Source organism: Schistocerca gregaria, chromosome X (genome assembly GCF_023897955.1).
Source record: "Schistocerca gregaria isolate iqSchGreg1 chromosome X, iqSchGreg1.2, whole genome shotgun sequence".
Classification (NCBI taxonomy): Eukaryota; Metazoa; Arthropoda; class Insecta; order Orthoptera; family Acrididae; genus Schistocerca; species Schistocerca gregaria.
This window is the reverse complement of record NC_064931.1, coordinates 370,067,272-370,079,322: the sequence shown is the minus strand read 5'-3', so window position 1 is coordinate 370,079,322 and position 12,051 is coordinate 370,067,272.

Genomic DNA, 12,051 nt, shown 5'->3' with positions numbered 1-12,051 from the left:
CTACCTCTAATATTCTCTTATACCTCCTCAAAAGGGTATTGTCATTTTTGGAAATCATACTTACTTATGAGAAAGGTATTACTTACTAATTGCATACGTAAAACATGAAGGCAAAAATCTCTACTAACTATAGATAGAACAGAAGAAGGGAATGAAACTAGAAAGGGAAATAAAGTTTCATACAGCTGAGACCGCACAGTACGCCATGATGAGTATTCGCCAAAGTGTGGCAGCTGCCTTATAGAATCTATTTACTGGCAATTTTGAAAGCTTTCATATCAACAATTTTTTGTAGAACTAATTCGGGTATTCCAAATGGTATGCCGTTGCATAAGGCTTAAATGTTATCCTTAATGGTCCTTAATAAACGTGTATAAACTTCTTTGTTTCGCTTTAATTTTCTTAGATTCTTCTTACAAGTATCCCTTATTCCTAATTACTCTGAAAGGCAGTTCCCAATAATTACTACTGAACACATAATTTTTCCAATGAAAGGCTACGTAATTAATCAAGAATTTGGTATAGCTAATACTACGCGGCTCTCATTAAAGCCAATATTTCCTTGACACTTTACTTAAAAACTGTGTGCCAATCAAGATTTCAACACTTAAATCGAACACGATTAAACAGTGATTATCTATTATTATGTTACCTATACCAACTGATATCAAAGCTTCTTGCTGTACTGGTGTAGAGCCATTTCTAGTAGTACCTATTATTCTTAAACTAATTACTTTCATGGCAGTTAACTCGTACTTATTAGGAATAGAGTGAAAGAATGCTTGGGACAGAGCACTTACTTAGCTGCCACTATCAAGGTGACAACGCACTGTTACTCCGGAGAAGTTAGTTTTTATTATAGGGTGAGTTATTCTAGCTTGAACAGGTTCCTCATGAAAGTCTTCTAATAAATCTTTTTCAAACTGTCTGCAACTAAAGTTTGTTACGTTGCAAGTACATTTATGTTCAGATTCAGGGGGTCATCAACCTCTACCTCCCCAGCTGCCGTTTCCAAACTGTCCACCAATTTTAAATCAAAGCTCTTGACGATTTCTTCTACTTCCGTTTGCTGCCCTCTACCTCTGAGCAAATGCTTACCTACGTGACATTGCTATCTAAACTGTCGTCTGCTTTTACAGTTTGCGGCACGTCGGCACAGCTAATAGGTTCCCTGACCCGATTATTATACGCCCCCCCCCTCCCCCCATTAATTGAACAACTCTCGTCCTCAAAATTTTCCAAAACTGACTCTACTTTTTCTATCGAAACTTTAACCTTGAGATTGTCTTTATTGTCGAAGACTTAAGCCTTTAATTCATCTTCGTCCTCGTCCGGTTTATACCAGTTATTTTGTCCTTTCCTATTATCTGTAGAATTTTCTTTCTTCTTCTTGCCCCATTTTTCTAAAGTGTCCAAAATGCTGTCAACTAGATAATGAAAGTCGTTTAACACATTCTTGTTTCTATTTCACCATACCTGTTCTCGGTTTCCTTGTGCTGGCTTGCTGTGATCTGTGTTTTTGTTACTGGCAGTGTTATTGTTTCCGCATGGTGAGCGCCATTTCCATCATAAAAGAAACGTAGTTCCACGCATAAGGTCGATAGTGTACATTCTATTCAGATTTAGATCGTGTAGCATTCTGATCTCCTTCTTGTCTCCACGTTACATTATTTATATTTCTGCCTTGGTGATAATAATTGTTGAGAAAACGCTGTTTCACTCTACCTCCTCTCCCTCTACCGCGGCCTTGACCACGATAGTTGGACCCTGTAATCTGAACATCCACACGTCTAACATTCTCTTTCCCACTGTCATTATTTCGGTTGTTTATATGACTGTTAGAGTACATATTACAATTCTGCACCTGCTCCTCAAGAGCAAGTACTATTTTCACTCACTCCAGATACTCAATGAACCTATCTACATTACCTCTAGGCGCCGAAATGATTCTTTTCTACCAATACTAAGACAGCTTACTACCTTCCAGTCCCACGATCATCATTTAAGGTTTCATTTTTTATGTCAGATGTGATAGCCGTGAAGCCCACTTCCTAGAGATTCACAACCTGTAGTAAACTTTTTACCACTCCAGACTTATCTCAAAACATCGTTTTGTTGTATGACCAATACTCTTTAAGTAATACTATTTTAAATTTAGGAAGAGTTTTTCATGTAATCATTAAGTCAGCTAACCATCACAAAGAACCTCCTGGCGGATGACCTCTTATGACCGAATTTTTTTTCGTACAGACCACGCATGTGGTAAAACGAGCTCAAAATCATTCCAGACTCTAATGGGAGAATTTGTTTGTCTGGATCAAAACGTAAAAACTGACGACATTCCATGAAAGCGGCGTCAACTGAAGTAACATGCTGTACAGTAATATTATAAGAGCTACCAGAGGTTAGTATACTTTCTATTCTGGTAATACTAGTATTTAGTTCCTCTACTTGTAGTTCTACTGCCTCCTCTCGGTGAGAAATTTTTTTTCACCCTCACATACGTTCGCACAGCCAGATTTTACTATCTTAATATCCTTGTGACAGGCATTAACTTTATTAGTTACTTCCTCAAGCCCATTGGAGCAAAGTTTGGATTCATTGCCTACACTTCCCGATAACCTCCTTGCCATAAGGTAATCTGAATCTTTGAAATCTTTGCAAAGTACACTAATTTCGGATTTGAAAATACTATGCAATTTACTCGTAGTTAGCTGTTGCCCCACTTTGACTTGCAGATGATGGTGGTTAGAATCAATTTCATAATTTAGGCTCTTTAGTTTTGAGTTCATTTGATCCGTTGGTTCATTATTACTAGATTCAATCTTACTTAAATGTTTACTGTTCGATTCCATTTTATTGTTCGGTTCTTTATGATGCGATTCAAATTTAGAAAACAGTAACTACATCAAATTTGATGCCTCTAACTTGCCCTTTGGCATTTCAACCGGTTTTAAAGTTGTTCCAAGCGTTCCCAGAGTTCGATAAATTTCATAAATATTGGACTCCGGTCGTTATTTCTATCTTCGAAGTAATGTGGCAATGTATCGCCGATTCTACTTTGTATAAATCACCTTCAGAGTTTAGATTTATTACTTTGACGGAGCTATCCTCGTTCAATTCAATATCGAATTCCGAGGATGCATCGTCAGAGATTGGTTCCATCTTAACTTTCACATGATCTTTATCTTCAGATTCTGTTTTTAATAGCCTGTGACAAACAATTAACAAATACTTTAAATATCCTTCACTTAACTTAATCGCTGCCCACCCAGCTAACCGTGCGGTCTAACGCACTACTTCCCGAGCAGGAAGGCGTACCGGTCTCAGCACGATTGCGCCGGGCGGATTAATGTCGAGGTCCGGTGTGCCGGCCAGTCAGTGGATGGTTTTTAAGGCGGTTTTAAATCTGCCTCGGCGAATGTGGGCTGGTTCCTCTTATTCCGCCTCAGTTACTATGTCGGCGATTGCTGTGCAAACACTGTCTCCACGTACGCGTACACCATAATTACTCACCACCCAAACATTGGCGTTACAGTCGTGTGGGATGAGAAGATCCTGGGGGTGGGGGGGGGGGGGGGGGGGAGCTTCCACTGTGGGCCGAACCGCAAAATTACCCTGGGTTCGGTGTGGGGCGGCGGTGGGATGAGTGGACTGCTGTAACCTGTTGCGGGGTTGCGTACCACTGAGCGCTACGACGGGGACGAAGCTTCTCCATCATTTCCTAGGTCCCCAGGTTATTACATACGTACATACACAACTTAGTCGCTTCACTTCGACTAGCGATGCTGGAGCGTTGTACCAGCAAACGTGATACGACACGTTGCGACGTAATGGAGGTAGCAGCAGCAGCTGTGCCAGTGAGGAAGGCGGGTATGTATGGCTTACTGCAATAGCGCAGATAGGTTGGGGGGGGGGGGGGGGGGGGTTAGCGCCCACTGTGGCTTGCAAGTAACTTGCAGGTCCACGCAGTTCTGTAATGAGGTACTCTCTTCTTCTACCCTCAGCGCCCTTGGTAGTTGAGCTGTAGTGTCGTCTTCTTCCCTTCCGTCACGTTAAATGTTACTGTGTGGCTAACATTCACAATTTAGTTTCTACACTCGAGAACAAATCCTAACATTGTACTCGCACTGGTTTCTTCATATTTCACTTTGGTATCCCACTAGTGTCTGTCGAGTTCTCCGTTTTGTACCGAGCACTTTCATAGTTGAGTTTCCTGGCCGACACACCATGTGTCGGAAGGCCGGTAAGTTCAAATGGTTCAAATGGCTCTGAGCACTATGGGGCTTAACTTCTAGGTCATCAGTCTCCTATAACTTAGAATTACTTTAACCTAACTAACCTAAGGACATCACACACATCCGTGCCTGAGGCAGGATTCGAACCTGCGCCGTAGTGGTCGCGCGGGTCCGGGCTGCAGCGCCTAGAACCGCTCGGCCACTCTCACCGGCAGGACGGTAAGTAATCGAAATGGTCGTTACTTCTGTTGTGTCTTTATGAAAAGACGCTTAAATTGTCTGTGGGCGCTTTGTATCTACCTTCGCCCATTACAAGAGCCTGAAAACTGTTTTTTTTTTAACATTTGACGGTTTGTAAGACGATTACGCGACTCTTTCTAAGACACAGTGGTCTCACTCGCAAGAAAAACTTATGACACATGCCCACCAATCGTTCATTTTCGGTTAGTATTATTTCTTATCGTAAGCAATCAGTTATTGGTGACGTATTATACTTAGTGGTAGGGGATATGTGATAGGTTCGTCATGAGCATCAGGTTTATAAAGTCTGTGTTTCTGTTGCGACATGTATGAAGAAGATGACTATGTTCAGTCGTAATGAAGGTATGGATTTGACGTGAAATACTGTAATAGCAAAGGGAAGAGTATGTCAAGTCATAACAATGGTACAGGTATTTCTATTTCCAGATCCACAGCAGTCAGAAGGGTACATTTTCTATACTTCACTCATTGTCTAATGTCATTCAACTGAAACCGCAATAATAATATTTTAATTGTAAGTATAGTGATCGATAGTGATAGATATAGTGGTCGATTTCGTAGGATGATTCTGTTTATGAGTGGCCAGTGGTGAGAATGATACACGTTTCACGCTAACGGTAGGGACCTTCCAAATGGATTGGAGAGGGCTGTTGCAATGCGGGATTGTAGTTGACTTGGCTGTGAAGTCCTCTAGATGACCGAATAGCGAACTCATACTTAGTATGTGTTGGACAGCTTTCTTGATCAATTGGAAATTTGACAAGATTCAATATTGACATGTGTTTGCGCTGGGCCATTATTCCCCTTTCATGTAAATTGTTCAGTTGACTGCTTCTTTGCGTCTGACTTTTTTATTTAGTTGAGAGGAGATCGATTGTGGTTTGCGCATCTAGCAGGTGGAAGACGCGTTTGACGGTTCCCTAGATATGAGAAGGAGCTTATTTGACTTTGTAAATCACCGACATCTGTATTCGCAAGTGGAAATATCGGTTTCCACGTAAGTGTCTTCGCAGACGTGACACGTTTCTCAGTCGAACATGAAAAGACTATAACGATTTTGCTCTTAAAACTAAATCAAAATGGACTTCGTCTATTTTTGTGGGAAGTGGACATTTGTTATGGTCGGAAGAGGCGTTGGGGGCCTGTGACAGTGGCGCTTTGCAGCCATTACGGACGGCTGCATCCGTATACTTTTTGGACGAGCTGGATGCATTTTGGGGGGGGGGGGGAAGGGGGGGGGGGAAGCGGGACTTTTGCCTTGGCGCCGCTAGGCAATTTGGCGAGGTTTTCGGCTGGAGCCGCATGGGCCATGAGACTGTCGGCTTAGTAGCTCCATCTCGTAGCTTGTGATAGTATATGAATGAGAACGCAGTCCTTTAGGACGACAATTTCCCCCCAGTACTGTGATGCTTTTTTTTCCCGTCAGCTTTGATAGCGTGTATTGGCTTCGGTTAGGGCGATTTTTCTTTTTTTTTTTTTTGTAGTCGTGTGTAGTGAACTCTGAAGTCAAAAAGGGTTAGATGCTATATGCTTGCAGGTAATACACTTTTTATTAAACTCATCTCTGTCCAACACCAGGATCTAGTCAGTTGAACGTTTTTCGCCCTAGCTTGTAGGTGTAGGGTAGCCATTCTTGTTCTGCGCTATGCATAGAGTTGTATAATTAAGGCCGAATCTCATGTAATTAGGATGGATATTCCCGTCAGTTTCGGATGTGATTGGGAAATTTTTTTACAAGCAGTATAAAGCCAGTTGTATGTTATTGTTAGTTTTGCGATTTTAAGCCATTCTTGTGCAGCGCTTTGCATACACTTGTGAAATTAGGACCGAGGTTTGTGATTAATTAAGTATATGAGGATGGATAATTGAGGCCGTTACGCGAGCAAAATAAATAAAGTACACCAACTTAACCTTCATCTACCGTTTGAGTACAGTTTACATGTGTTTGGGGATGGACTCAGGCTTTCCATCCAGTACAATCAGGGTGTGGCTGATAAATTGCAGTTTTTTTTTACTTGCGCTGAGTGTTTGTGCATTGAATTATTTTCGGGTATTTAAGTATTGTGAGCGAGTTTGAATGCATTGTTTCGGTGATCTACAAGTAGTTTGCCCGTCTGTATGGTGTGTACTGGATTTACGAGCGTTTTACGTATCTGCACATTAGCATAATGTATTATTTATGAGTAGTTTCCAGGTCTGTAAAATGTATATTCGACTCAAAACACGTCAGCGTGTGTGTTTTGTATCAGCATAATAAATAAATAAATTCGGTGAAATCCGTGGTTAAATAAATTGTTCAATAAATAAATAAAGTACACTCCTTTCTCTCTCCAGCAGCCCAGAGCAGGCTGATTTCTTTTTCACACCAATTTTCCTCCTCTATACCAGTGGCAGCGTGAGTGTTTTGTATTAGCGTAATGAATATACTAGGTGACATTCGCCCCTTGATGTATGTAGTGAGGCGTTACTTTTGTTTTGCCTCAGGTTACAGTAGAAAGTAATTATGTTTTCTATATCGAGGTACAAGTTTTTCTTTGATTGCTAGATGCTTCAGTACTTCGGTGGGTGAATGGAATGTTGGACGCATTTGTTTATTTCTTTTTATCATTTCACAAAGAGGTCACACGCCGTTTATATGTATACTTCTTATTCCATCCTGTATGAGTGTGCATGAGGATGAATGGAAGTCAAATGTAGCGAGAGCATGGACCAAAGGGAACAGTTTAAGTGAATAGCAGTCATTGCCAATATTACAAGAATAACGGCAGATAGGCCAGCGCACCGGACAAAGATGAAAACAGGTACGAGGGCAGGCTACAAAATTGGTGCGGGGGTGAGGTGAGTCTCCACAGCACCGCGTTTGAACAGGAACGTTGGTCGGATTTTGGCGCGTGGTGAGCGCTGTGGGGCTACTCATGAGACATACCGGACGAGGGAGCACAGCAACTCGCAGATTTGGTGAGATAAAAAAGAAGTAATATGGCTAAAAATTCATGACAGGGTATGCTCATAGTACGCATTCAACATAACTTCATCTGTACAGGTTACGGTTTTAATTTATTTGCAATAGTGGTAGTGTGCATGCAACAGGAGCCATCAGTTCATGTAGCTATTTCCCGAGTTATAAGCTTCACTTTTGACTCAATGACTGTAGATTGCGTATCAGATGTTAGCTCGAGAAATTTCTGTCACGAAATTTATTTATTTGTGGTACTTTCTTTGTGATTTTAGTTCGCACTTCATTTTGGCGCCAATAGCATAAAGGCCGATAAAGTGGTCAATTCTCGAAATTCAGTATGCTTATAGCGGTTTTCAGTGACATATTTAACCGTTATAAGTGTGCTACTGTGCTTCTACCTAAATAACATCGGAAGTTCACTGAGGCTTTTTGTGGATGATGCTGTAGTATATTGAGAGGTTGTAACAATGGAAAATTGTGCTGAAATGCAGGAGAATCTCCAACGAATTGACGAATGGTGCAGGGAATGGCAATTGAATCTCAATGTAGACAAGTGTGATGTGCTGCGAATACACAGAAAGAAAGATCCTTTATCATTTGGCTACAATATAGCAAGTCAGCAACTGGAAGCAGTTAATTCCATAAATTAGCTGGGAGTAGGCGTTAGGAGTGATTTAAAATGGAATGACCATATAAAGTTAATCGTCGGTAAAGCAGATGACAGATTGAGATTCATTGGAAGAATCCGAAGGAAATGCAGTCCGAAAACAAAGGAAGTAAGTTGCAGTACACTTGCTCGCCCACTGCTTGAATACTGCTCACCGGTGTGGGATCCTTAACAGATAGGGTTGATAGAAGAGGTAAAGAAGATCGAACGCAGAGCAGCGCGCTTCGTTACAGGATCATTTAGTAATCGCGAAAGCGTTACGGAGATGATAGATAAACTCCAGTGGAAGACTCTGCAAGAGAGACGCTCTGGAGCTCCGTACGGGCTTTTGTTGAACTTTGGAGAACATGCCTTCACCGAGGAGTCAAGCAGTATATTGCTCCCTCCTACTTATTTCTCGCGAAGAGACCATGAGGATAAAATCAGAGAGATTAGGGCCCACACAGAGCCATACTGACAATCTTTCTTTCCACGAACAATACGACACTGCAATAGAATGGAGAACCGATAGAGGTACTCAAGATACACTCCGCCACACACCGTCAGGTGGCTTGCGGAGTATGGCTGTAGATGTAGATATTTTATGAATTTGAGGTAGTTTCTTTGATCTCATATGATCGACCACGTGTTTGCGCCCTGAGCGTAGCACATGCTATATAGCGGAATAGTCGTTGCTACAGTGAAAATTTCAGCATTCAAAGTAAATCAATCAGTTCACCCAACAGCATTCGGTGATTAAACCAGAATAAGTTCTAATTCTTTCTTACTTTCGCGGTGTTGGAAAATGAACCCAGTGCATGACCAGTATCGTGCATCTGCCTGATAATTGCGTTTCTGCTTGCACGATGTTTTGCTGATACATTTTAAAAGTGATTTTGCATGTCTTAATATGAATTTTGTTTGAAAAGTGTGTGTATTTTTAGTGTTTTTGTTGTAGCTGTAGATACCGCCCCCCCCCTTTGCCATGCTAAAACTGAAGTTAACTGTGTTCATTGCATAGTGCTTTCAATTGAAACAGACAACGCCGTGTAACTTATCGTAAAATCTAGAAACATTTTTAGTAACATTTTGTCCAGAATCTTTTCTTTGGTTGAGGTTTTCTACCTTCGACAATGGATTACCTTAAATTTCTAGTAGTGTTTTTAATGCACCATTACGCCAGCTGTGAGCTAACAAATTGTGTTAAATTAAAGTAACAAAATTAATATACCAAAGAATGCTCATGCCCACCAAAAGACATTGAGTTAACAGTCCCATGTTGTGTAATTGTGCATGTGCTTTGATAGCCCCAACATTTAATTGAAAGAGAGTCATTTTGCCTGCTGATAGCGGCAGTATAGTAATTTGAGCGGTACAGTGTCTTGACAATGTGGTAGAATCATTGTGGTCCAACCCCTAAACTGTGCTATTGTGTAATTCATGCATAATGATACTTGAGGTTTTTAGAAACGAATGACGATTATCCCGCTAAAGACAGTGTGGCCCACTTATGTATTTTTTGTGTTATGACACCATGATGAAATTATTCGTGTAGTGATTTCCTTTTGTAATTGTTCTACCCATGAGAGGTTTAGCACTCATTCAAACATAATTTTTGTAACTGAAGAGAAATTCTAATGTGTCATGTTCTAAAATATTTTCATCAGAGTAGAAAATAATGTATTAAATGAGAGTCGGCATTTCAATTAAGAAATATTCCCCCAGTCATCTGATAAAGGAAATAGACAGTAAATATCTTATTCAGTTCAATTAAACCTGTCAAGCCTTTTCAGTTCGATCTTCTAAATTTAATGAAAGAGAGAAATAATCTGCAATTTGAATTTAGATACGTTACCAGCTGCTAGTGTGACGGTTTTGAGTTCAACCACCACATAACGTGTTTCCGTTGCACACATTTCTAAAATAATTAATTTGTTCAACAAGTTAATCAAATAAGGGTCACAATATAGACACCATTTCTTATGGGCCTGGTATATTAGCAACCAGGACGCAAAGTCAAGTATAATTCTCTAAGGTAATGCTAGTAGATGGTCACATCGGTTCAGAAGTAACCATAAAAACTAAAGTATATAAAGAACGAGAATACAGCCAACGAGAAGTCCAATAGCAACGTGGCGACCGCTGTGCAGGATTTGCGAATCTCTGGTTCTCTTGTGAAGTATCAGTTGTACTAATATTTTTTTTCTTTTAGGAATTTTAAACAGTTTGTGTTTTTTGTTGTATTTGCTTGGTGAGTTCGTGTTTGTCACTGTGTTGTTCGTAATTTTCTATTCATACTGGAAAAAATAGTAATTCCGATAATAGTGAGAGTTTTTCTTATTTTTTTGTGTAATTGTGGTGAAGGTGGTGCATCGGGTAATGAGAAGCATAGTTATGAGAGCGAGGGCTAAAGGTATGGCTAACGTGAATGAGGCACGTGAGGCCGAACTTAACGGGAGTCCAGCCGGGCCCGATGCTGTAGGCGGGGACGGCTTTGAGCGCATTCACGAACTCGCACGGGCGAAAGGGGCGGCGAGCCCTCGTGAGACAGACAATAGAGCCATAACGGTCTCGGAGATGCGGGATGCAGAGGCTCAGGCCAGCTGTTGTAGTGGCCAGAACATAGAGACAGGAAACACGGCTGGGCGTTCAGCTCTTGCCGACAGCGAGGAAACGCGGTGAGCAGGTAGTAGCGTTCCAGATAATCACTGGGTAGCAGCTATATTTAAGGCTATTGAGAGGTTACCCGATCAAAGCAAAAGGATAGAGGAGAATTAAAAAAGAGTATGTTGGAACAGGGCAAAGACAGAAGACAAGCATGTCTGAACAAAATAATCAGTTGTCGGAAAGTTTATCTGAACGGATCTAGGAATTATCCAATCAAAGCAAAAAAGACAGCAGAACGAATTGAGAGTATCTGAAGTTGTATCCAAACAGGGCAAGAAGACAGAGGACAAGATCGAAAGTCTGTCTGAGAAAAATAGAATAATATCCGAAGAGATCAATAGCATCAAGAGGAAATTTGAAGAACACAATGCCACGTTGTGAGAACAGAATGAGAGAATAAATAGCGTATAGGCAACATTGAAAACGGTAGTCGAAAGTGTTCTGGCTATAGCTACTGCACTAAAGGACAAGCTGTGGCAACAGAACAATTACAAAGCAGGGTAGTAGCACTTGAGCACGATCTCTCAGTGCAGAACACGGCAGCAGGTAATGATGCTCAAATAAAGGTGGTAGTTATGGAAACATGTGCCGAGCAACGGAAACAAATACCGTGTTAGCGAACAGGTGACGGAGCAGGCAAACAGGCTCGAAGCTCTAGCAGCTACCGTAGAGCTTCTAGGCGCTACAGTCCGGAACCGCGCTGCTGCTCCGGCGCAGGTTCGAATCCTACCTCGCGCATGGATGTGTGTGATGTCTTTAGGTTGGTTAGGTTTAAGTAGTTCTAGAGGACTGATGACCCCAGAAGTTAAGTCCCATTGTGCTCAGAGCCACTTGAACAATTTTTTCAGTAGAGCAGATGTCTGTTCGCAACGAAAATAGTTCGGACTGAACGCAGCCAATCGCAGTTGCGGATAGCGAAGAGGTGCAGGCACTGCTGCAATTTAGAGACAATTTAATTGAAATCAACAGGATAAATCGGAAAGCTATATATGAATTACGTAATGATCACACTGAGCAGGAGGCAGGAAGACATAGTCGGGATAGAGACGCTACAGTACCTGAAGGCACGGGTGTTATGCGCAAAATTCATGAAGAAGACGAGTTAAGAGACCTGAACGAAAGATTAACTAGTCAGGATGTGGATGAAGAGGAGTGTTTACACCCCTATGTAAGGGGGTCGCAATTCGACATGTCCCTTCCCACCTCTTGGGGACACGTCTTGGGAATGAATTTTGCGTGCAGCCACTTGCGAGGCGAGCCGGCAGCGCGTATGCAAATAA